The sequence below is a fragment of the Sturnira hondurensis genome, unplaced genomic scaffold, assembly GCF_014824575.4.
Source record: "Sturnira hondurensis isolate 20B ecotype Veracruz unplaced genomic scaffold, ASM1482457v3 Scaffold0002042, whole genome shotgun sequence".
Lineage (NCBI taxonomy): Eukaryota > Metazoa > Chordata > Mammalia > Chiroptera > Phyllostomidae > Sturnira > Sturnira hondurensis.
The window spans coordinates 98,455-125,089 of record NW_028074673.1 but is presented as its reverse complement, the minus strand read 5'-3'; the positions used below and the strand labels follow the sequence as shown (position 1 = coordinate 125,089).

At 40.8% G+C, this 26,635-nt stretch overlaps 1 non-coding gene and 1 pseudogene across 1 annotated transcript; both read left to right on the top strand.

The window, feature by feature from the left end:
• Window positions 1–200: 200 nt before the first annotated feature.
• On the top strand, window positions 201–26,594 carry LOC118982771 (heterogeneous nuclear ribonucleoprotein A1-like; annotated as a pseudogene).
• LOC118982773 (U2 spliceosomal RNA) lies at window positions 21,317–21,506 on the top strand. The gene has a single exon (XR_005065604.1). It is a non-coding gene; the product is annotated as a U2 spliceosomal RNA (small nuclear RNA).
• Window positions 26,595–26,635: the final 41 nt, after the last annotated feature.

The following is a 26,635-nucleotide window of genomic DNA, read 5'->3' as shown; positions in this document are numbered from 1 at the left end:
AAAAAAAAATATTGAGGGAAGTTTTTTTTTCAATCAGCCTATTACAATGGAGAAAACAATATTTAAGTTTACAAAACTTCCCAGTGGTAGGAGACAATCTGATTATGTAAGTTTTTATTTAATTATCAATAAAGCTCACCAAGAGTGAAGAGAAGTCTGGAAATAATAAAATTGGTGGTTTTCAGCAGGGAACTCTCACCATGTTTGTAAAACCAATTCCGTGGGATGACCTGAGATTCTGGCCCTGTGTCCTCTCTGTGGCACAGTTTAATAACATTGAAGAGGAGGTGCAAGGGGACATGTGCAAGACCAGCAGCTGCAGTGGAAGTGACAGAAAGAATCCACATCTTCAGACAGGAATGAACACAATGTAAGGTGATGCAGGCCCGCATAACACACAAACCCATGCTTGCCTTCCCAAACTACCCTCTGTTGGCCCTGGGGGGTGGGGAAGAGGACACTTTTAACACATAACATAACAGGGGACCCGCATAACACACAAAATTGCTTTTTCATTACTGCAGCCACTAGGAAACATCTTTCCGCAATGGACAGTAACAGAAGCAGTAGCTGGTAATTGCAATGATGATATTAATAATGCTCAAGAATGTGTGTGTATAGTTTATATTTGATATATAAGTTAAAATATATATAATGTAAAGGAAGAGAGAAAGAGAGATAAATTTGTAACCTTAACACTATTTGCATGGGGAGAATTGTACTTGGAAAAATAAATTTAAATTGTTAACCTTTACTCCCTGTCACTGAACCATGTTCTTCCCACCACGTCCTGACCACTGCTCTGCCTCTGCCTTCCTTTCCTCTTCTCATTTCTACCTCAGGGTAGTGTTATCTGCAACTGCAAGGGTGAATGGCTGTCCGATGAATCAGTGAGCTGGTATTGAACCAGTGAGCTAGTGAATGGCTGTCAGATAAATCAGGTGACCTAATCAACCTGTGTGCTGTGGCTGCACTTTCAAGTTTGAGCCAGTAATGGGTTCACCTCACCCCAAGCTACTGTTGCCCAGGTCACCAGATGTTCCTCTTTGGATGAAGGCAGCTTTGGGCAACAGGCACTCCACAGGCCCCACACAGGTCAGTGAACTGCAGGTTGAACATAGAAGAAAGTAGAAGTGGAGGAGGTGGCACAGAAGACCAAGAAGATGCCTGACTCTGGCCCACCTGTGAGACAGCTCACTGGGTCCCCAACTCCCTATAGGAACTTTGGAATAAAGGTAGAGAATAATTGAGTCCAGGATCTGGGACCCAGGTGCTCATGTTCTATCTTGCCTCACTCTTTAAGGCCTCCATGCACCACCTGTGCACATCCAAGCTCCAGAAATGGACTGGGAAAATGAGGAGTTATTGTCCTCTAGTGACTTGTAACCCAGGCAGTCATGCATTTGGGTCAAATAGACTCTGGCAGAGGAATGGGACTGAGAAAAGCTCCACAGAGGACTTCTTGGATGAACAGACCCAAGGAGCTGCCACAGCCAGGTTCATGGTACCCTATCTATACACCCCATTCAGCTGGAGACAGTGGCACCACTGGAGCAAAACTTGGGAGAAAAAAATAGAGGAAACCATGAAGTCAGGACATTTCCATCACAGGCAGGATGGTCCAAGGACTAAAGCCCCCGATTTCCCTGTCCAACCTGGAGGTCCAGTTTGGACAGTCAACCCTAGAGGGGAGATCCGGCAAGCACTGGCAGACCTTCCCTGAAGTTCCACTGAGAGACCACAGCTGCACACAGTCTGCAGTTCTTATACACCGTGCTTAGGCCAAAGGTTGAGGCCCAGCACCTTGGAACTTTCAGGTAATCGCAGCCAGCCCACTGCAAATCACCTCGGTGAACCCGGGCCAAGTTGCCTCCCTCACCTCTCTGGAGGGGAAAAAGGACACAAAGTGGCACCCCACAACTTTCACAAAAGTCAGCAGGTCTGATCCAGATCTGGACTGCACAGGCAGCATCCTGCCATGCTCCTGAAGGATGATACTGTTGCAGCACACCACTGTATGATGTATTTTTCCCAGCACTGAATGGATTGAGCAGATAGGTAGGTGGAAAGAAGCCCACCCTCTGCTCACTGGTGGACCCATACCCAGTCAGGAATGGTTCAAAGCCCCAGTGGGGGAAAATGAAAAAGCAGGAAAGCCTATAGCACTCCATATTCCCAGTCGGTCTCCCATCCACGTACTAACCAGACCAGACCCTGCTTAGGTTAGAAGGCCAAATGTAATTGGGCAGGAGGGTGTATTCTAGAGGAGGGACGTGGCCCCCAGAGTGCCCTACCTCCAGGCCCCTTTCCCTCCCGTGCCTGGCTGCTCTCTCTGTCAGGCTCTCCAGTATCCTGCCAGGTGCTTGGGGTGGTGCCACATGCTGGAGCCCACAGAAGGAAGCCAGGAGGTGAGAGAAGAGGCCATAATGAGGATGCCCGTGTACTTTGCTATGGACAGGGGTTCAGGTTGACCCAGTTGGTGCCAGGCCTAAATGGGAGAACGTTGCCTAACTGGCCTGGAGGCTGAGGAGAGGTGTGATGTGAGAACAGCAGGCCTCTCATGCCTCTGATGGGTGCTGGGTCCTGGGACCCTAGGTGGGGTGGGAGCTGGGGTGTTCCCACTCTGAGGCTAGGGGATGGGGATTGGCCTTGTCCCTCCTGTGGGCATAGCCTGAAGTGAGAACTCTCCCACATCAGGCCCCTTGGGTAGGGGAGAGCCGGGGAAGCTTCAGTGTCAGGGGTTCCCCCAAGAGCCTCCAGGTAGGTGGATGGAAGTCCACCCTCTGCCTCCAAGCAGACCCATGCTTGGCCAGGCAGGATCCAAAGGCCCAGTACCAGAAAATGAAAAAGCAAGAAAAGCCTACACCCCCAGTATTACCAGGGGGTGATTTTGAATACATTTCATTTATATAACTGCATATATGATATACCCACTACATGAAGATGTATTAGGATATATCTAGTATAGCTCAGTGAATGATGCAGAAAAATATATTTACTTTTGTTGTAAACAAAAGTTGTAAGAGGGTCAGACAGTCATAGAAGATATTTGGACTCTTTTCTGCATGTAACTTATGGCATTTTCATAGCCTTCACTGCATTTGATGGCATTTTTCAAATGCTGATTAGAAAGAAGGATCACAAGGCCATATAAAAAAGGAAGTGATTGTTCTGTACAGAAGAAAATCCCATGTTTCTAGAGAACATAGGTTTAATCTGAGAGCACTACTTTGTGGGGCAGGAAGGCCTGGCAGGCTACTGGATCTGTTCCAAGTCTGTCTTAATTTGTGTCTTCTTCTATCTGTTCCCACTGCAGATGCTGGTTGTGTTGTGGTGTCCATCAATATGACCTTCACCATCATTTTTTGTTCATGAAGAGGACATGTGGCCAAACCCTGTAAAATCAAGGAGTACAATTTTACTTGTACAAAACCTAGTTAGAAACGCTGGCAAGAACTCCATTTCTCTTTCTACGTTTATCTAAACTCTCTTTGAGTTTTTTGCTCCATTTGTAGAGAATGTGAAGAGGTATAAATGTATACATTCCAGGTTTAAAATTTTGGAACTGGAAAATTTTTTCATTGGATTGCCAGTGATAAGTGGTCATTTTAATGTAGAAAGCTTATGTTTTGTCTATTTTTATCTGAAATCCTGAGATTAAAAATGGACTGGACTCAAAAGCTTCTTTTGGTAGTTAAATATGGAAGGAAATGTTTAAAGAACAGTAATTATAATTTATAGTAGTTTTAATAAATTAATAAATGATGGCCCCAACTGTGACATTACAACCCTTTGATATCACATGCATTTTTAAAAGGATTTTATCAAAAATTTACTATGTGATATAATGTGTAAGTTTCATTGCCTAAAAACACTCCAAAACACCAGCTATCCTTGTCAACCAAAAGGTTACCAGTTCATTTCCTGGCCAGGGCGTATGCCTGGGTTGCAGGCCATGTTCTCAGTTGGGGGCATATGAGAGGAAACCACTTCATGTATTTCTCCTTTTCTTTCTCCATCCCTTCCCCTCTCTGTGAAAATAAAATAAATAAAATTTTAATTTAAAAGAACAGGTTTAAGAATTCTTAAAATGGAATGTCAATTCTGAAAACCTTGAAAGTGATTTTTAATATAACAGGATTTAAATTGCACTCTAATAATTAATGACATTGACCATCTTTTCATATGTCTGTTAACTATGTATGTTCTCTTTGGAGAAGTGTCTAATAAGCTTCCTAAACAATTTTTTAATTGAATTGCATGTTTTTGGTGTTCTGTATTCTACATTCCTTATGAATTTTGGATATCAAACCTTTATCGAATGCATTGCCAAATTTCACTACTTTTCATTTTCCCACTACTGTGATGTGATCACAGGCTATTTTACCTAATCACCTTGAAGACAGTCACTGAGGGAATAAAGAATAAACTGTGAAGTAGCAGAAAGCTGGCTAACTTCTCCTCCTCCCCCAGGGGCATCCAATTTCTCTGTCAAACTCTAGATTATTTCTTATCAAAGAGACTTATGATCTCCTACTCATCTTCCTGTTCCCATTTTTTTGCTGCATTCTGTGCCCAGACAGGGTGAGAACATGGGTGCACATCTGTCATTTGTCATGTAACTTAGTCCACACCTGCGTTCCAAGCAGGGAAGTCACCCTGGTGACAGAACATATGAGGTTGGGGATCAAACCACAGGGTTAGGGAAGAATTATGCAAGGCTTTCCCCAAATGAGGCCCTCATATCTTCTTGCTTCTTTATCTCCAAATCTACTGTGACAATGCCCTTATATACTCTGTCTGTTCTGTCATAGTCCATGAGAGGCAGTGTGGTGTACCAGGAAGCAGGTGGAAGTTTGTCACCACAGGCCTAATGAAGTATAGGCCACAGGCAATACCCTTCATTTTTACTGCTGTGTTTTTAAACACAACACTTGCTTTAAAAAAATAAGATCATTTTAAAGCTGTTTTCTTTAGTCATTCAGGAGCTTTTTAAGTTGATGAGGTTCCATCTGTTTATTCTTTCCTTTACGTCCTTTGCTCTACGGGACACCTTGGTGAAAATTTTGCTGCATGGAATATCTGAGATTTTCCTGCCTATGTTATCCTCTAGGAATTTTATAGTGTCATGACTTAAGTCTTTTATCTACCTTGAATTTATTTTTGTGTATGGTATAAGTTGTTGATTGAGTTTTGTATTTTTTTTTTGCATGTAGCTGTCCAGATATCCCAACACCATTTGTTCAAGACGCTACTTTTATTCCATTTTATGCTTCTGCCCCCTTTTTCAAATATTAATTGGCCATAGAAACTTCAACTTATTTCTAGGCTATTTTGTTCCATTGGTGTATGTGTCTATTTTTATGCCAGTACCAGGCTGTTTTGATTACAGGGGCCTTGTAATACAGTGTGATATCAGGAATTGTGATCCCCCTTCACTGTTCTTTTTTCTCAAAATTGTTGCAGCTATTCTGGGTCATTTATAGTTCCATACACATTTTTAACATGTTTGTTCTATATCTATGAAATATGTCATTGGTACTTTAATATGAAATATGTCATTGGTACTTTAATAGGGATTGTGTTGTATCTATAAATTGGTTTGATGAGTATTTTGATGATGTTAATGCTTCCAATCCATGAGCATGGTACACGCTTCCATTTGTTTGTGTCTTCCTTGATCTCTTTGCTCAGTGTTGTGTAGTTTTCTGAGTACAGGTATTTTTCATCCTAGAGCAAGGGACATAAAGGAAAGAATAAACAGATGGGAATTTCAAATTAAAAAGTTTCTGCATGGCTAAAGAAAACAGGCATTATAGTGAAAAGAGAACCAACTATATGGGAAAACATATTTGCCAATGACACCTTGGACAAGGGTGTCATCTCAAAAATATATAAAGAACTCATACAACTCCACTCTAAGAAAGCAAATGACCCAGTTAAAAAAATGGGTGAAAGACTTAAACAGATGCTTCTCTAAGGAGGACCTACAGATGGCCCAGAGATATATGAAAATACACTGAGCATCACTAGCTATCAAAGAGATGAAAATTAAAACCACAGTGAGATACCACTTCACACCAGTAAGAATGGCCATCATAAACAAATCAACAAACAACAACTGTTGGAGAGGATGTGGAGAAAAGGGAACCCTAGTGCACTGTTGGTAGGAAAGCAGACTGGTGTAGCCACTGTGGGAAACACTTTGGAATTTTCTCAGAAAACTAAAAATGGAACTGCCTTTTGACCTGGCAATTTCACTGCTGGGAATACATTATAAGAACCCTGAAACACCCATCCAAAAGAACCCATGCTCCCCAATGTTCATAGCAGTACAATTTACAAAGCCAGTGTTGGGAGCAACCTATGTGCCCATCAGTAAATGAGTGGATCAAAAACCTATGGTATATTTACACAGTGGGACACAGTTATGCAACAGAAGGAAAGGAAGAGTTCCTACCCTTTGGGACTGCATGGCTGGAATGGGAGAGTATTATGCTAAGTGAAATAAGCTTGGCACTGAGGGATAAATACCATATAATCTCACCTTTAAGTGGAACATAATCAACAAAACAAGGAAGAAAAATATAATCAGAGCCATAAATTAAGAACAATCTGACAGTAACCAAAAGGGAGGTGGCAGGGGATAATGGGTTGAGGGGTGGAAGGGTTTTCAGGAACAACTCTAAAGGACACATGGACAACACCAAGGGGGATGGAATCAGGGGAGGGTGAGGGGATGGAGGGGTGGGATGGGGAGTGGTGGTGGTAAATACAGACAACTGTAATTGAACAACAAAATTATTTTTAAAAACAAAAAAATGTATTTTATACATTTATTGATTTTGAAGACAGAAGTGAAGAAAGAGAAACAGACAGTGAAAGAGAAACATCAGTTTGCTGTTCCACTTATTTAGGCATTCTTTTGGTAGATTTTTGTATGTCTTATGCCCTGACTGAAGATCAAACTTGCAACCTTGGTGTATAGGGATGATGCTGTAACTGACAGAGCTACCCAGAGAGAGCTGGATTGATTAACTTTTTTAAAGTTTCATGGAATATTTCATCATTTATTTACCTTAATTCAAACACATACATAATCCCCCCCATTTCCCTCATGTTGTGATTTCTGTTATTGAGATAAGTAATGCTGAAATCCAGAAGCAACTGACATTATACCAATGTTCTCTGAATCCATCCACTTGTCATCTTTGGGTTGTTGTGGTATATGCAGACAGACTTCTCTTAAACTTGTCTGTGGTCAGGTTTATCCATTAGTGCCCGCTTGGCTTCCAGATTTTGTTTTCATGCCTTGGGAAGACCTCCTTCCTGTGCTGGGAATGATATATTTAGAGTGGGGTAGAGAAAACCAAATGCAAGACAGGAAACCAAATGGGGATAAGGGCGAGGAAAAGAGATCTTATACTTTATGCAGTGAGGATTACATCTACTATACAGATGACGTTTGTTTGAAATGTAGTCTTCAAAATCTACTTGGGAGTTTTGTTTTTAGGAGATCTATACAAGCACTATTTTATTTTATTTTATTTTACTTTACTTTAAAATCTGTATGGTTTTATTAATGTGACCAAAATAAATTCAATATTTAAAAAAGGATAAGTAAAAGAAAAATGATTAAAAACGTTCAACCACTGTAGTTTCGTGAATACTCGCCTCATTTAGGTTTTACAGTCCTCAGGCACAAAAAATTGTCCTAGGTCCTCCTGGGATCCTTGGAAAGGCTGGCATCTCACTGGGAAGCTTTGTCCTGCGTGTTTCAGACTTCAGGGAGCTGTTTCAAGTTCCCTGTTTTGACTGCTGCTACCCTAGAGCTAAAGGTTTTCCAAGTCCCGCTTCCACTGCCAGGGTCTCAACGTGCTTGCCCGAAGCTCCAAGGTGGACACCCCGCCGACCTCCGGGGCTGAGAGATGGGATCCCAGGTGCGTGGGGAAGAGATTGGCCCTCTGCCAAGGCAGTGACGACCCTTCCCCTTCCCGCTATCAGGTTGCCTCCTGCGGATATTGGCGCCTGTTGTCGGCCGCCCCGTGGCGGTTGTTTATATGCCGTTCCTTCCTTCTGGAACCTCGGAGAAAGCCATGTGGCCTTGGTGCAGACAGTGGACTTCCAGCTGGCCGCCTGTGCGGGCCGGATTGTGCCAGCAATGCCTGGGCTTCGGTGGCCAGCCTGTTTGTTCCCTGGAGACTTGGACCTGCAGGCCTCTTTGAGGGACAGGCTGCCCACCATCCAGCTGCCCCTGGTGGGGTTTAGCAGCACTGCACCTCCCCCTTAGGTGGTGTGACTGTAGGAGAGGTTCCCCTATGGAGGACAGAGGGTGATGTCTCCAGCCTTCTCAGGAGGAGGTGCAGACTCACTCGAGGCACATGGGGTGCTGGGATAGGACAGCATGCTCCACCCGCCTTTGCTCTTGTGCTCTGGCCACCTCTGGGGAATTTTTCAAACTCCCCCTGTGGGGACTTGCAGAGAGAGGCCATGCCCCAGCCCAAGAGTACCGCCCCTCCCACCTGATCACCTAGGTCCCGGGCGCCTGTGGAGACTGTCTTGCCAAGCTTTTCTGAGTCCAGTTCAGAAGGTGGGAACTGGCACTGGCTTTGCCTGGAGGTTCACATAGGGATGAAGCGGGTTGGGGAACGAGGCACCCCTAGGTCCCAGCTGTTGGACTCAACTCCACTCCTTTCTCTAGAGTCCTGATACCACTTTGCGAGCTGCAGGGAGCCAGCCATCCTGGGGGTGAGGCAGGCTGGTACCTCTTCTGTCTTGACCGCTACCTCCTCCTCCTCCTCTTTCTGTGACCCAGTCAACCAGCAGCTCAGGAGCCTAAGGTGGAGTCTCTGGCCTCTGCCACCCAAAGCCAGTGACTTCGTAAGGGGGGTGTGGCTGGGTGGATGACGGTTGCCCAGGCACCCAGATCAAACAGTTGAACATACAGTCCCATACTTACCCGTGCACTCTCTAATATTCAGGGCAAGCAGGTTCTGCTTTTGCCAGGGTAAGTGGGAAGGAAAGCGGAGGTGGTCCACAGATAAAAGTTGAAACAATTTTTTCATATTTTTCCAACTACACTTGGTATACAACAACTTGTTACTTTCAGGCTTTCTGTTTCTGTGTTAGACTTCAGAAGTGTGTTTAATAGTTAATGTTTTCTAGATTGACAAATTCATTGTTATATATTTGGTTGCAGTGTTCCTTAATGATTCCTCTTCTGGTCTGTAGTGTTCTTTGAGATTTTTAAAAATTTCAATCATATTTTGGTGTTCCTTATTTCCCCTCATTCAATGAATCTTACTAAGGGCTTGCACTTCTTATGTAGAATCTTGCACTTCTTTTTATAGAATCAGCCTTTACTTTTTATTAGTGTTGTCTATTGTATTCTTATTTCATTTATTTAGCCTCTGGTTTTTATCATATTTTCTACTAACTTGTTTGGTTCTATTTTATTTGTTTCTTCTAGGGTAAATTTAAATACTGTTTGGGGAGGAAGATTATTTCTGCTTTTAAGGTAGATCTGTATTAACCAGAAATGTTTCTCTTATAACTGTTTTTACTTCATACTATATTTTCCCAGGTTATATTTTTCATTTTAATTTGTCTCAGGTGAGATAAGTGCTTTTTTCATCTTGGCATGTCAGACAAGTAAAGTGAAAGGCAGTGTAACTACTTTAAAGTCGCAGCACTTATCTGTGGCATTTCCATGTTTTCAACCTGGAACTGTGTGTCACCTCAGACATCCATATCCTATTAAAAATGTATAAAAGAAATTAAGAGAGCTTAAGGAGAAAGCTGGAATAGACTATTAGGGGGCTGTGAGCAAGGGGCTTTCAGCAGTGTTTGTAGAAGTGACTCCAAGGTTCTGAGCTTCACAGAGTCTAGCCACAGTACTACTGTGTGACACAGGATTAAGATGGTGAAGGTGATGCTGAAGAGACATCAGGGAAAGGCCAGCAGAGGATATGGGTAAAGAACAAGCCTCAGTCTTAGAGCGGGATTGGACCTAATCCAGGGGACTGCCCGGTCCTCCTCACCCACAATGCCATTCTCTCCTTGCCAGCACATAAACTCTAAAAACAAGAGGCCCTTCCCCTGGATTCAAACAGCACTACCTACTTATATGGTCTTTGGTATCCATCTTCCAGCTCCATACATGAGAAATACCTCCACATACAAAGAATGATATGTCATTGTCCTCTAGGCTATATGTGGAGAAGACCTCAGGTGATATGTAATTCTCTGGTTGTCTGACTGAAATTGAAGAGCACTAAGTATTTCAGGGAAGGCTTACCAGAATAAAGTGTATCAGACACAGAGTTAAATGAATGAACTGTACCCAAAACTATACCAAGTATCTGAGCAGGCCTGGGACTTTTCTGCTCCTCCCAAATATAAATACTTAACAAATATTTTAAAAATGTATAGAAAAACTACTAAGTGATGAGGAAATACTGAAACTATCAGATGCAGAGTTCAAAACTCTGGTCATCATGATTCTCACAGAAATGATTGAGTACAGCCACAAAATAAAGGAAGAAGTGAGGGCTGTTGGGAACAAGAAAAATGGTCTCAGCCCCAAGGGGCCTGAAACCCTAGCAGACACCCTGTAAGTTGATTGCCATCTGTTTAGTTTCAAAATTTCCCTTTCAGTTGAGTCAGACCCCATCCTGTTCCCGCATGTGGGCACTGTAAGCCAATAGCTATCCGCTACATCTGCTTCTGTGCAAATGCTTACTTGATGGCCTTTATATAAGGACTTAGCTGTAAGCGCTAGGCACGAATCCCGGGCGAGCCCCCTACAGGCACCGTGTCTCCGGACACTTGACGGGATTGCCCCTGAGCAGGTTAAACTTGGCCAATAAAGTAACATCTTCAAATCCCTGAAAGTCTCCAACATTTGTTCTCATGGTTGGTGGATGTAACAAGGGCTATGCAGAGTAAAATAAAGAAAAATATAGCAATAGTGGACTGAAGAAAACCATGACTCAAATCAATGATTTGGAGCAAAAGGAAGAAATAAAATTTCAACCAGAAGAGAATGAAGAAACAAGAATTCAAAAAGAAAAAAGAAAAAGAAAAAAGAAACAGAGGAGAGTTTAGGAACCTCTGGAAAAATTTTAAATGTTTCAACATCAGAATCATAGAGGTTCCAGAAGGATAAGAGGAAGAGCAAGAAATTGAAAATTTATTTGAATACATAATGAAGAAAACTTCTCCAGCCTAGTGAAGAAAATAGATATCCAAGTCCAGGAAGCTCAGAGAGTCTCAATAAATTAGACCCAAAGAGGAACACATAAAGACACATCATAATTGCATTACCCAAGATGACAGATAAGGAGACAATCTTAAGAACAGCAAGAGAAAAGAAGAGAGTTACTTACAAAGGAGTTCCCATAGGACTGTCAGCTGATTTTTCAAAAGAAACCTTATCGGCAAGAAGAGGCTGGAAAGAAGTATTTGAAGTCATGAAAAGTAAGGACCTACATCCAAGATTACTTTTTACAGCAAAGCTATCTTTTAGAATGGCAGGGGGAAGATAAAGTGCTTCCCAAGTAAGGTCATTATCAAGCAGTTCATCATCACTGATTCCTCATCATATGAAATGTTAAAGGGACTTATATAAGAAATAAAAGAAGCTCAAAATATGAACAGTAAAATGACAACAAACTCACAACTATCAACAACTGAGCCTAAAAGAAACAAGAACAAATACAAACTAAGCAAACAACAAAAACAGGAACAGAATCATAGAAATGGACATCACATGGAGGGTTATTAATGGGGAGAAGGAGGGGGAGATGGGGGGGAAGGTACAGGCAATAAGAAGCACACTTGTTAGGCACAAAACAGACAAGGGGTGGTTAAGAATAGTGTAGAAAGTGGAGTAGCCAAAGAACTTATATGTATGACCCATAGACATAAAGTAAGGAGTGCAGGACAGAATGGGATAAAAGGGAGAAAAAAATGGACAACTGTAAAAGCATAATCCACAAAATATACCTAGAAAAAGAATTTGATTTACATGCAGCCTTTTAGATTTCCATGTATTGAATGTATTGAATATTGTAGGATTTAATTTTATTAAAAATGAAAGAAAGAAAGGCTGTAATAAAAGGAATGTTTAAGTCCTGTCCAGGTAGCTCAGTTGGTTAGGACATCCTTCTAGTTTACCAAGCTCGTGAGTTTGATTCCGGAGCACATACAAAAATCAACCAATGAATGCATTCATAAATGATACAATAAATTCATGTTTCTCTCTCTGAAAAAAATCAATCAATAAAATGAAGAGTATTTTAAAAAGCAATGTTTAAGAAACATTGATGTTTAGGTTAGTTTACATCAGGGGCTATTGTACTCTAGTTATAAAGAAATTCAGGAGGTAAACTTGGGGGAAATTGCAGTTAATAATTTGATTGTTTTTCTAATGGTAAGAATTTTTTAGTTAGGTTATTGTATCAGGCTCTTCTGTCACATAATAGTTGCTTGTTGTAAGGGTAATCTGTTAGTTTTCTATTGCTCTATAATCAATTATTACAAACTTGATGGCACGTTTTTTACAGTGTCTGTGGGTGAAGAGTCTGGGCAGGTGTCAATTTAGAGTTTGTGATCTCTTTGCAAGGCTCGACTAAGGAGGGAGCTGCTTCCAGCTTACGTGGTTGTTGGCAGCATTCATTCCCTTGCAGACTGTCATACTGAGGACCTCAGTCTATTGCAGGCTGTCAGCCAGAGACCTCCCTCAGTTTCTGTTCTCACGGACTTCTCCGAAATGAAGATGGTAACATGGCTGCTTGCTTCTGAAATCCAGCAAAAAAAAAAAGCATCAAAAAGACTTTCTTGCACGATGGGAATTAAAATAGTTTCATAATTGCACAAGTGCCATCCATCACTTTATCATATTCTATTTATTAAAGACAAGTCACAGTACAGTCGTTATAAATAATAATATAGAAATTCTTCAAAAATTAAAAACAGAAATAGCCATTCTGGGTACATACCAGTGAGGATAGAATCTGTATTTTAAAGTATTTATTTTTTAAATATATAAAAAATATTTGCCTTTGCTACTGCAGACCTGCAAACCAAAGGATCACGGTTCACTTCCCAGTCAGGGCAAATGCCTGGGTTGCAGGCCAATTCCCAGTGGGGATGCGTAGGAGACAACTATACATTGGTGTTTCTCTCCCTCTCTCCTTCCATTCTCTTCTAAAGATAAATAAATAAAATATTTTAAAAATAGTTTTTTTGCCTTTCTGTTATAGTTGACAACAATTATTACACTAATTTCAAGTGTAAAACATAGTGATTGCATATTCACATGACTTACAAAGTACACTCTGATTAGATTAGTAGCCATCTGATACTATATATAGTTATTAGAATATTGGCTCTACTCCCTTCAATATATTTTATCTCCCTCTGACTAATTTTATAACTAACAATTTGTACTTCTTTATAGGGAACCTATCCGTGTGGCATGGCAAATGTAGCCCAGCCCCTGACTCAGGAAACCGGTGGGCAGTGAGTCAGGCCCACCTGCCCTGAGTCAGGGCAGGTTCAGGACCTCAGATAGGTTTTCCCATGGGAAATCAGGCCTGCATAGTACCTAGGCTGCTTTGAGGCTTGCTTTTTGCTAAAACTCCCTCACCCTGAATTGAGACAGCAAATATTTACTGCATATCTTTAAAGTGACTTCCTAAAATCTATGCTAAACCTCCCAAAGATGGAGTTTAACCATTTCAACCATTGTTTCCTTTGCATTTGCAAATATCCTTTTTATTTGTGGTAATTAGCAACTTCCTCTCCGTTGTTATCTGTAAAAGGTAACCACCTAAAGCAAACCTGTGCATACTAACTGAGGACCATCTTGGATGTAGTGTACCCAGAAAAGCAATAAAAGCTTGTCCAGGTGGGGGTCAGGACACTCTGTCACTCAGAGAGTGGCCAAGCCATCCCTTTTTCTCCACAGGACTTCTGTAGTCCCTGAGAATTTGATCGTCACAGCTACAACACATGGACCCTGCTGGCCAGAGTCTGCATCTCTTCTAAATACTTTTCACATTTTTTTACCCATCTCCACAAACCTCATCTCATATGATAACCATAAATTTGTTTTCTGTGTTATGAGATTGTTTCTGTTTTGTATATTTACTTATCTATTTATTAGATTTCACATAAAGCAAAATTAAATGGTACTTGTCTTTCTCCACATGACTTATTTCATTTAGCATAATCACTTCTAGGCCCATTCATGTTGTTGCAGATGATCAATTCTTCTTCATGGCCAAGTTATATTCTGTTGCATATATACAAAACTTTTTCCTTATCCATTCATCTATCAATGGACACTTAGGTGGTTGCTTCCATATCTGGCCATTGTAAGTAATGCTGTAAAATAACACAGGAAGTGTTTTACATGTTACAGCTTAACCATTTTGTTTGAGAAAAAGACTAGGGTACTCCCACTAGAATATATGATAGGAATTTTTTTCTTGGAATAGGATTATAAAATGACACATGCCAAGAATCATTCATGTAGTGATTATGGAGAAATCAAATACCTGTATGTAAGATGCTTTAAATTTATTAACACTATCTTTCTAAAAGCAGAAAATATGTGTTATTTTACATAACTTTAGAGATATATTAAATGCCATGATAAGGAGGCAAATAAGTATGAAATATAAGGGAGAAATAGGAAACAAGGGAACAGAGAGATGACTTTTGTGCATATATTAAATACTATATTTACTAGAGATTTGGCTCTGTGTTTCTTAGAAACTGGAGCCAAGAGGAAATGACAAAATTCCTAGAAAAATTATTTGTCTAAACAAAAAAAAATAGTTTCCCCCTAGGTTTTAATCATAATAATAATTGCACCCACTAATTTGCTTTGTTATTTTATTGAGTTTAGAGACAGAGGGAGAGAGAGAGGTTTGTTGTCCTACCGATTCATGCATTCATTGGGTGATTATTGTATGTGTCCTTACTGGGGACTAAACCTGCAGCTTTGGCACAACAGTATCATGCTCCAACCAAATGAGCTACCTAACCAGGGCTGATTGCAACCATTTATGGTGCCTATTTGATATGCCAGAGTATGTTAAGCATAAATCTTAAGGTTACCCCCATTTCACTGGTGATAAAATGGACATTAAATGCGTTTTGTAAGGTTACAAGTAAACAAATTGTTGGACTTAGTCTCTTTGATCCCAAATCTATCATCTTTCTTCATTGTATACTCATGACTTGAGTAAGCTGTACCAGGAAAACAATGGGGAGCCCTATACTCCTTGCTCACCTTGGTCTTTACTGCCTCTACTGCGTCCTTGAGGTTTTCACATTGCCCCTTGCCTTGTGCTGTTATCCCACATGCACTTTTTTCCCCCACAGTTGTTCTTTGATGGCTTCTGTCTAACACCCCAGCTACCTTTAGAATTCCTTCTTTCTGCAATTACATTTTCATACTGATCAAAGTTTTATTAGCTTGGGACTTTTTATTTTCATGATTTTCTTTCTCTTTCATCTTTTTTTTTTTTTTTCTGGTTATTTCTGATTCTTGTTTGTCTCCCAGGACCTTTAATGCAATTTTCAGCCCTACTTTTTCCTGGTTGTCAATGAAGCTTGCTGCTTTACATACCATGGAAAATAAGCAAAAATTGAACATTTTGTTGTTCCCGTATCACAAAACCTGACTTATTCTCATTTATTGTGATTTACTCTTCAAAGAAAATACATAGAAAGATGATACGATTACTACCACCTTGGCAAGTCTTTTTTACAAAAAGAAAATAAAATATTTACATATTTTGTTGTTAAAATGTTAGCATTTCCTAAGAAAATGTTTACAGTTTGTAAAGTAGAACTGAATCTAGGCAATGGTTTGTCAGGTGTTAATTTTGATTTTTTTGAGGGGTGATGGAGGTGATTACACTTGCCATTATCGATCATCTGCCCTAATGAAATAATAAATATATGTTGATAGAGGTTCATCAAGAGCCAGGAGTAATTGGGTTTGACATGTGTGAAGAGTGTATAATAATAATCACTAAAACAATATTTGTAATATTAGCCAGTGTTCAATACCAATAAATTGGGAGAGTGTATTAGATTGTTATTTCTGCATGAATAATTATTCCAAACTCATTTGCTTGTTATCTTATTTTTCTTGGGTCAGGTTTGGGCATGTCTTTGTTAGGCTCCTCGGCATTAAGCTCTTCAGCAAAGTGGCAATCAAGGCGTGGGCCAGGACTGCAGTGTCATCTGAAGACTTGACTGGTTGGGGAAGATCTTCTTTCAGACTCAGTCACATGACTGTTGACAGGATTCACTTGTCATGGCTGTTGAACCAAGGGTCTCACTTCCTGGAAGTTTGTTGGCCAGAAGATAATGTCAGTTTCTTGTCATGTGGGATTCCCTACAGGGCATCTCTCACTATGGCAGCTGGCTTCTCTCAGAGGAAGAGCAAGAAAGAGCAAGAAAACTCTGAAGATGGAATTCAGTCTTAAAACATAACAGACACAATATTTCAGTACTTGTGTTACCAGACAGGGGACCTGGCCCTGAGTGGGTCTGCCTAGGGCCAGCAGGTAGTGTGTGGTTTCTTGACTTCACGTAGAAAACATTTCACAACACAAGCCCAGGTGACTAAAAGGGTGTATTTATTCAAGCCTGGGACAATGAAAGAAGGAAGGACTCAGTATATGCAAGCTACATGAGAGCCCATGCTGACTGCTTTAACTAACTGAAAAGCCAGAGAAAACAGTCCCTTGGGGACAGGTTTGGGGATTACCTGGGATGAGCTGCCACTTCCCATTGCTCCCCTGGTTGCAAGTCTTGTGGAGATGCCCAGAGTTTAGAAGATGTGAGCCTGTGAGGGCAGAAGAGAGGGGGGGAAAGTAAGAAGTGATTGGAGCAGATGACACCCTAGAGGGAGAGTGTGGTGGCTCTTTTGTCTTGAGGCTTTTGTCCATCTGTTACACGAGTGAATTTTAGGGGAGGTCTGAGGGAGTGGTTTTAGTGGAGTATTCATCAGTATTCTAGGTGTGCTCTTTCAGGTTCATGGTGTCCACTGAGTTGTCAGTACCAGTGTAAATGAACAACAATGGAGTTTCAGTTGCCTTTGCCACAAAAGTCAAACTTGTGAGGCAGATGCTGGTGCGACAGAAAAGAGATTTCATTCCAGTGCTGTGTGATCTGGGAGAATGTCAGACTCTCTTCTCAAAGCCTATCTCCTCAGCAAGACAAAGACAAATGCCGGTGAATCCAGAGTTCCTACTCCACTTAATATACAATGCTTGGGAGCTCACAAGCAATTGCTAAGCAGTCATAGTCCCCACCCAGGTAGCATAGTTTCTTCCTGGCTGCTGTTTGTTTCAGGCTCCCTCCTGGAGCCTACATGTGGATCTTGCATGGCCATGTGCCATGTGGCTGCTGGGGCTGCAAGTTTATGTTCTCTCAGGAGAGCACTTGAATGTATTGAGCAGTGCATCAGCAGGTGGGGAAGAGTGAGTGAGAGGTTTCTGTCCAGAGGCCATGACTCACCTGGCCTTAGCAGGTGAGTGTATGGTATGAGTTCAGGTAATGAGCAAGAGGAAGTCACAAACCAGACAGCCCCTTAGTTTCACCCTGAGGAGGTATAGTGTTTCCATCTAGAACACATAATTCCTCCTAGTTACTTAGAAATTTTGTTTTATATTCTTTGAAACAACTTTTCAGACTTATGTGTGGATTTTAATTGTTTCGCTAGTATGCTTAGCTCAAAAGTAAAAATACAAATGAAATAATTTGGTTTCATTCTTAGAGCTTCTTGACAATTTTGTTCAACTCTATTGAATCGTTTTTCAACACAGAATTTTCAATGGCCATAGTTTGTTAGGGGTTTCCTTTTTAATAATGTACTTTAATAAAATATATCAAAAATATTTTTATTTCAACTTTAATCTATATGAAAGATTTGTGTTCAATTTAATTTTTTAAATATATATGAAATTATTGGGCTGACACTGGTTAATAAAATTATATAGGGCCCCGTTGGAACCTCCCTGCCTGGTTTTAGCAACCGTAACCCCCCCATGGCTAAGGCTCAGTAAAGAGACCTTGAAGCCATAAACTACTAAGGAGACAAAGCTTATCCTCCCAGCAGGGTCATTTCCCCTGCTCCCTTTACTTCACCCTGCTTGGCCCCCGGTAGGTGACTAATTAGCCAATGATGGATAAGATGGATAATGATGGATAAGATAAATGCCTCAAGAGAAGGTTGACCTAAAGTAGGCACCAATGCTCAGGGACCATCAGGGAAGGACCTGGAGGACTATAGAACAAGAGAGTGATGGACTCTCTCTCACTCCTAGGTTTTGACATTGCCTGAGTCCTCATTCTGTCTGTAAGAAACCTAATCTCTTGGCTGCCCTCACTTGACTTAAGCCCAAAAGAATGCCAGAGGTGCGCATAGCCCAGTGCTGGAAAGGGAGGGTTCCCCAGGATGATCAGGACTAAGAGTGCGTAAAATCCTGTGGAACATGATTTGCTAATACCCTCAGTTTAAAAGATAAGGATCCAGGCATAAAATTAATTTGTTTCTTACAGTTTTTTCTCCTTTTGGCTATCTGACCCTGACTCAGAATAAGCCCTCATTTTTCTTTGAATGTTATTTATTGTTTGATGATCACTGCCTGACAAGATGATTGATGAGTTTACCTGTATATTCTGTATTCTTATGCAAATTTAACCCAATAAAAGCCCATTGAAAAACAGGCTCAAGACCATTCTCCACTGAGAGATTGGCCACCTTTCTTCCCCAAGCAGATGATATCTTGGTAGACTTATTCTCATCCATGGCAGACTGGAGGTTGGGCAGGACTCTGTGGGCTGAGCACCACCCTCAATGGTCCTAGACTGTGTGGCTTGGTTGGTTGGACCATTGTCCTGTAACTGAAAGGTTGTAGGTTTGGTTACTGTTCAGGGCATATACCTAGGTTGTGGGTTTAATCCCTAATCAGGCACCAAGGATCCCTGGTCCAAGCATGTGCAGGAGGCACCAATTGATGTTTCTCTTTCTCATTGATGTTTCTCTCTTTCCATTTCCCCTCCTTGAGAAGCAATGAAAAATGCCCTCAAGTGAAGGTAAAAAACTTAAAATTTCATAAATAGTTGCTGGTATATAAGTTTCAAGTGTACAATTCTATGATATGCCTCCTGTATACTGCATTATGTGTTCACTATCCAAAATCAAGTCAGCCCATCACCATTTATTTCCCCTTCATCTTCTTCTACCTCTCTCAGCCCACTTACCTTCTGATAATGACTATGCTGTTGTCTGTGTCTATGAAGATTTTGTTTTTTTTGCTTAACCCCTTCATCTTTTTCATGGAGTGCCCAAACTCCCCTCCTCTCTGACAGCGGTCTCTGTATGTACCAGTTTGTTTTTATTCTGTGCATTATATTCCACATGAGTGCCTTCATATGGTATTTGTGTGTTCCCTGATTCAATTCACTAATAATGACTGCCAGGTCCATCCATGTTGTGGCAAAATGGTAAGATTTTCTTCCTTTCTACCTTCTTAATGGGATGTTTAATACATCGTATTTCACTGTGTATAACATGCACCCCCATTTTGGCCCAACTTTCAAGGGGGAAAAATTCTTCTAATGTTTAAAATCAAATGTTTGTTTATATTTAGATGTTTTTTGTTTTATAAAACAATTCTGGCATTTATTTTTGAACATATTATGGTACAAGAAATTTTATGGAATGAATAATAGAAAAAACAAGAACAGATACAAGGTATTTCAGGTACTACTTGTGTATAGTGCACAGCCTTATGTTACCCTAAAAAAGTATGAGCAACACAGTGTGCATTATACATGGCAAAATACTGGTTACATAACACTATAAACAAAATACGAGTTTGAAAACCCATGGGTGTTCTCCCTCCAGCGCTTCTCAAGGCACGTTGTCTGGGCATAAGCCTCCCCATTGAACATGGTTTCTAAAGGTATTTTGTTTGTCTGTGCTTTACATTATGGTGATTGACTTAACTTGGTCTCCCAATAAACCCTTTAACATCCTACTCTGAGGTCATCTCAGAATCAAAAAGCTGCCCACACGGCATCAAAGCCCAGTACCTTCTTAGGCCAGAAAAGAAGCTGCAGGGCAGGAGGCTAGGTGAGTTCTGGAAGGGACGTACAAGGTCAGGGGTCAGGAAGATGGCTGCCTCCAGAGCAGGAGAAGATGGCAATTGCCACAGGTCAGTTCCCAGGCTGGGCTGCTTGATTTCCCACTTTGACCGGGCTCTGCCCCTCCATCTGCTTTTAGAAACTGGGTGCTGACCACGTCCTTGAAGGCAGAGTGCAACTTCTCCGCTGCTGGACTCCTGAGGAAGAGAGCCCTGGACCAGGGAGTGTGCGGCCCCGCTGTCACAAGGCGGCCATCAGTATCGACCCTTCACGCTCACTCTTCAGCTGGGCCATTCTGGGCCCGGCTGACCCAGGCCCAGGCGCACATGCAGGGTCCCTGGGGTCCCTGTGGGAATCTTAGGCAGAAGGCGGTGTGGGAGGGAGGTGGAAAGGTCCAAGGTGGGGGTCTGAACCTCAGACAGTCCAGGTGATGCCCTGTCACTCAGTATCCTGGGGGAGTGGAGGGAAGTCTGCTTCTCAGGGACTCTCCTCCATCTGGGTAGAGGAGGAGAACAGAGGAAGAAGACTGTTAACAGAAATGATAATGGAAAGCTGACAATTTTTACCTGATGTGGTGCATATTTTTTTTTCATTAAGTGAAAAAACTGCAGTGCAAAGAAAATAAAAGCTCAGAAGAAAATGAAGGTGAACTGAAGAACAGTGGTTGCTGAGAAAAGCTGCTCAACTCCTGTATACGGTGTTTAATTTCCTATGAGCACAGACCTTGAAAGTAAGTTTTAATAACAAAGTTTTAGAAATTTCACCATTTAAAACATGTTAAGTTAAAAATGGTAAGATCTACTACATAAAACATTAATACGAATGACCTTTGGAGACCAGATTATACAACAGTGTGGTTTAATATTTCATGTTCTCATTGCATAATAAAAATAATTTTCAAATTATGTGCTGAAATGGAGGCCTTCAGTGTATTGTGATTGGTACTTTTAAGGTAAAACCTAAGAATACAGTCTACATACTTTCTAATGTATGGTTGTCTTAAATCTCATCTTTATTATTTTCAGGTGTCAAAGGTGGTAAGCATTTCAATGATATTAGTTTTGGGGAAATATTTCAGTATACTTTGAGTCAGAGCAACTAATGAAGCAATGCTTATTGAAAAAGTGACCTTTTCATCGCTTCTCAGCCTTTTGGCTGAGATCAATTGTAGTATCTGTTATTATCAGTTTAATATCTGACACATTCTCTCTTTGAGGACATTATATTGATGGAATTTTGGAGCTGGCAGATGGAATAGGAGCTTGCTCCATGCACTCTGAGCATCAGCCTATAATTGTGGTACTTCTGGAAATGGTGCACCCTCTTAAGGGGAAAAAAAAAGTGACCTTTTAGTGTTACAACTTCAGTTACTGCACTTGATGTTTGAAATCGAGTGTGCTAATGATAGAGCCATTACCTTTAAGAATTGTACTTAGTACCTGTAGATTATTGAAAATTAAGTAATAAAATGGTGCATTTTTATTTGATTGATGGTTTTCATTTTATGGATGGCATTGTTTATTTAAACATGATGTTTTTTGTCTAACATTGAACATATGAGAGTATGAAAATAATTTTGAAAAGACCAAGTATTACATGATATTAATGGCAGGTAGATTTTGTTAACCATGCTTAGTCATTTGTGGAAGTCCAATAGGAATCTATAGTAGTTGCTCCTAGATTATTAGCATATTTTTACATCAGAAGTCTGCATTTTCCAGTGCTTATATAGTCTTCTTATTGTTGCTGTTTAATTATGTGTTTGAATTTATGAAATTTGAAACTCGGAGTAATGAAAAGAAGGTCTTATGGCAGTTAATGAACTTTCTTAAACAAGTGAGATTTGTTTAAAACTGTTGCTGAAAATTTGCCCTGGTGTATTTAATATTACATTTGTGCATTTTCCATGCTTTCTGTCATTGACAGTGTTACCAAAATGGTAAAGAGATGAGTGCAGAAAAAACTTTGGAACATATTTTGAAACTATTTTTAAATTATACTTTTTATTATCTATATTTTGTATTGTTTGATTTTTGGTAGCAAAGGAGGTACACAGTACCTGCATAGTTGTGGAATAAATGTGGTATAGCTTGAAATGTAAAAATAGGTGGGTTAGATGGATGTAATATACACTGTTATTTATGTCAAAATACTCTTGATAAAAATACAGTAGTTGCTTGATAATAGGCCAAAACACAGAAAAAAACCTGAAAAATACTTCTTGGTCTGTTTTAAACATTTTATTCTAATGTGCATTATCTAAATCATATATTTTGCTTTTAGTAGAAGAAACATTTGGGGGAAAAATTCTAGATGGACTGTGACCTTTAAGCTGAAACATACTCAGGCACTCTTATTTGCAGATGAGAAAACAGGCTTAAAGAAATTAAGTGTTTTCCATAGTTGGTTACCAATTCAGTATTAGAATGCAGGTTTTGTTTCACCCTCAGTCTAGTGCTCTCTCTGTTTTGAGGAACTAAGAATTGGAATATTCATAAAATCATGCCCCTTACTGTCCTTTAGACTAAAGTGTGGCTTTCACACTTCCCTTCCTAACAGATTCCGCAGGGCGTAACTTAAGAATCATTACTCTAGGGAATAGAAATCAATACATACAGTACCTGTGATTCAAAAATGTCATTATATCACATTGCTAATAAAATGTTACTGCTAGGTAAAGAGGACTTCCACCAAGATGGAGGCATAGGTGGAGACACTGTGCCTTCTCCCACAACCAAGTTTGAATACAACAAAGGTTTAGTAAACAAAGACACAGCCAAAGAACATAAAATTGAACCATACGGAAGTCCAACAACAGCAAACCGTTCAACTGGGACTGGTAAGAGGGGCGAAGCCAGCATCGGAGCAGGTTTGGGCAGGAAAGATCCCCCGACCCAGGCACACAGGCAGCTGGTGTAGCAGCACAGACCCAGTGAGGGTACGGGGCAGGCTGACCACGGTCACACATTTGCACACAGATAAACCAGCAGAAGAGAGAGCAGTGACATGGACCATGCAGGCCCCAGCAGGTGAACCCAGTGAGTGCGCAAGGCTGCGGGCTGACCAAGGTTGCACATTCGAGCGAGCAGTGGGATGGACCACCCAGCTCCAGTGGCAGGAGGTGACAGAGGGTACCGCCATTGCTTTCCTTTGACCCCACCCCCATATACAGCATCACAACCCAGCAACTGAGTTGCCCCACCCTGGTGAACACCTAGGGCTCTGCTCCTCATACATAACAGGCATGAAGAGTCCAAAATATGTCTCAAGAAGAAATCAAAGCCCCAGAGCCAGTAACTCTAAGTGACCAAGAAAAAGCAAACCTATCAGATGCACAGTTCAAAACACTGGTGATCAGGGTGCTCACAGAACTGGTTGATTATAGTCACAAATTAGAGGAACATATGAAGGCTAAACTAATTGAAATGGAGGGAGATGCACAGGAAACTAATAGTGATGGAAAGGAAAGGGACTCAAATCAATGGAGTGGACCAGAAGGAAGAATGAAACATCCAACCAGAAAAGAATGAAGAAACAAGCATTCAAAAAAAAAATGAGGAAAGGCTTAGGAACCTCCAGAACATCTTGGTCATCTTTAAATATCTTAAAATGTTCCAACATCTGAATTATAGGGGTACCAGAAAGGGAAAATAAACAGCCATGAGTGGAAAACTTATTTGAACAAATAATAAAGGAGAACTTCCCCAGTCTATTTCCTGGAAATAGACTTCCAGGAAATCCAGGAAGCTCAGAGAGTCCCAAAGAAGTTGGACTTGAGAAGGAACACACCAAGGCACATCATAATTACATTAGCCAAGATTACAGTGAAGGAGAGAATCCTAGAAGCAGCAAGAGATAAGGGGACAGTCACCTACAAAGGAGTACCCATCAGACTATCAGCAGATTTCTCAAAAGAGACCTTACATGTAAGAAGGAGCTGGAAAGAAGTATTCCAAGTCATGAAATCCAAAAAGCTACAGCCAAGATTGCTTTATCCAGCAAAACTTTCATTTAGAATGGAAGGAGAGATAAAGTGCTTCTCAGATAAGGTCAAGTTAAAGGAGTTCATCATCACCAAGCCCTTATTATACGAAATGTTAAAGGGACTTGTATAAGAAAGAGAAGATGAAAAATATGAACAGCAAAAAGGAGAGCAAACTCACAGTTATTAACAACCACACCTAAAACAAAAGCAACCCAAGAGGACAGCTAGATCAGGAGCGGAACCACAGAAATGGAGAACACATGGAGGGTTAGCAACAGGGTAGTGGGAGGAGGAGAATAGGGGAGAAGGTACAGAAAATAGCACAGACAGTAGGTAGAAAATAGACAGGGGGGAGGACAAGAATAGTAGGGGAAACATAGAATCTAAAGAACTTGAGACATGTGGTCATAAACTAAAGGGGGCAATGGTGGGGGAGTGGGTGTTCAGGGTGGAGAGGAATGAAGGTGGGGAATAGAACAACTGTTATGGTATAATCAACAAAATATATTTTAAAGAAATGTTACTGTTAGGTAAAGAGTATGCACAATGCCTTTTAAAAGAAATCTTTATGCTACCATGGCTTTAGATTTACAGGAAGTTTGTAAATTCCCTTGTACCTCATACTCAATTTTGTTATTTTATATTAGTATGGGACATTTGTCACAATTAATGAACCAATAGTGACACGTTATTAACTGAAGTCTATAGTAAACTCACGTTTTCTTAGTTTTTTGCCGAATGTCCATTTGCTGTCCTAGGATCCCACCCAGGATACATTACAGCATGAAGTGTTTGAATATTCCTCATTAAGTTCTACTGATATTACAAGAGAACTCTGAATGCAGATGATTAAAAATATCCACATAATGAAAGGCTCATAAAATATGGAATATTTCTTTTTCTCTGCTAGTAGTTTTGTGTAATCATATGGGTGGAAAACAAAACCTTTGAACTTAGGTTTTGTTTTCCTACTTCTACAGAAGTAGGCATCATTGTGCATACCAGAAGAAGAACTGTGTTTTCATGCCCCTGTTGCTCCTGATTGATTAACTGTGCCATGCTGGGCATGCCAGTCAATCATTCCCCGGCCCTTTTATGCAAAGGTTGGACAACATGATTTTGTTTTCGCATCTTCGAGATGAAGACAGAGGGATGTGGGAAGTAGTTGGGAATAGTCATGGAAGAGATTTGCAAGTGTATATGATAACATAGAGCCTGGGAAGTAAATAATACAAGAGCTAAAGTGCAGCAGGCCAGAGTATTTCTTTCTTGAGTCCTCAATAACAGGTGTAGTGGATTTTTCTAGGTTAGTTAGGAACCGGGATGATCTTGATAAATGTTTTCTCTTGATAATATCATTGAGTAATCCATCCTTACTGTATAGGCTGGTAGTATAGGGTGGTAAAAATGAGCATACAGACTGAAACTTCAAATAAGTCCTACTAGGTGAGAAAAATTGCAATCATTCTGTGACATTTGGAAGTGTTTGCTAAATGTTTAGAAACTCTTCTTGTGGAGATACTTTCATTAGATTACTTTTTTCAGTCCATGGATGCTGCTGAGTAATATCATTGAAATCCCCTCTCCTGCAGTCTGTTTAAGGAAGAGACCCCTAAGAGCCAGAAGAGCTCTGGAAACTAGTTATTGGAGGTTTGAGCTTTGAAACAGCAGATGAGAGTCTGAGGAGCCATTTTGAGCAATGCAAAATGTGGAGGGGATGGATGCAGCCATGAATGCAAGGCCACACAAGGTGGATGGAAGAGTTGTGGAACCAAAGATGACTGTCTCAAGAGAAGATTCTCAAAGACTGGGTGTCCACTATGAGAAAAATTCTTGTAGGTGGTATTAAAGAAGTCACTGAAGGACATCACCTAAGAGATAATTTTGAAAAGTGTGAGAAAGTTGAAGTGATTGAAATCATGACTGACCGAGGCAGTGGCAAAAAGAGAGCCTTCGCTTTTGCAATCTTTGATGACCGTGATTCTGTAGACAACGCTGTCACTCAGAAATAACATGCTGAAAGTGGCCACAACTGAGAAGTAAGGAAGGTCCTATTTAAGCAAGAGACAGCTAGTGCTTCATCCAGCCAAAGAGGTCAAAGTCATTCTGGAAACTTTGGAGGTGGTCATGGAGGAAACGTTACTGGTCAAGGTGGCTTGGGTGGTAGTTGTAGTGGTGGTGGATATGATGGTAGTGGGCTGGCTATAATGAATTTGGTAACGATGAAAGCAATTTTGAAGGTGGTGGAAGCTACAATGATTTTTGCAATTACAACAATCAATCTTCAAATTTTGGACCCATGAAAGGAGGAAACTTTAGAGGCAGAAGCTCTGGTCCTTATGGTGATGGAGGCCAATGCTTTTCCAAACAACAAAGCCGAGGTGGCTGTGGTGGTTGCAGCAGGAGTTGTGGCCATGACATGTTTTAATTACTGCTGCAAACAAAGCTTAGCAGGAGAGGAGAGCCAGA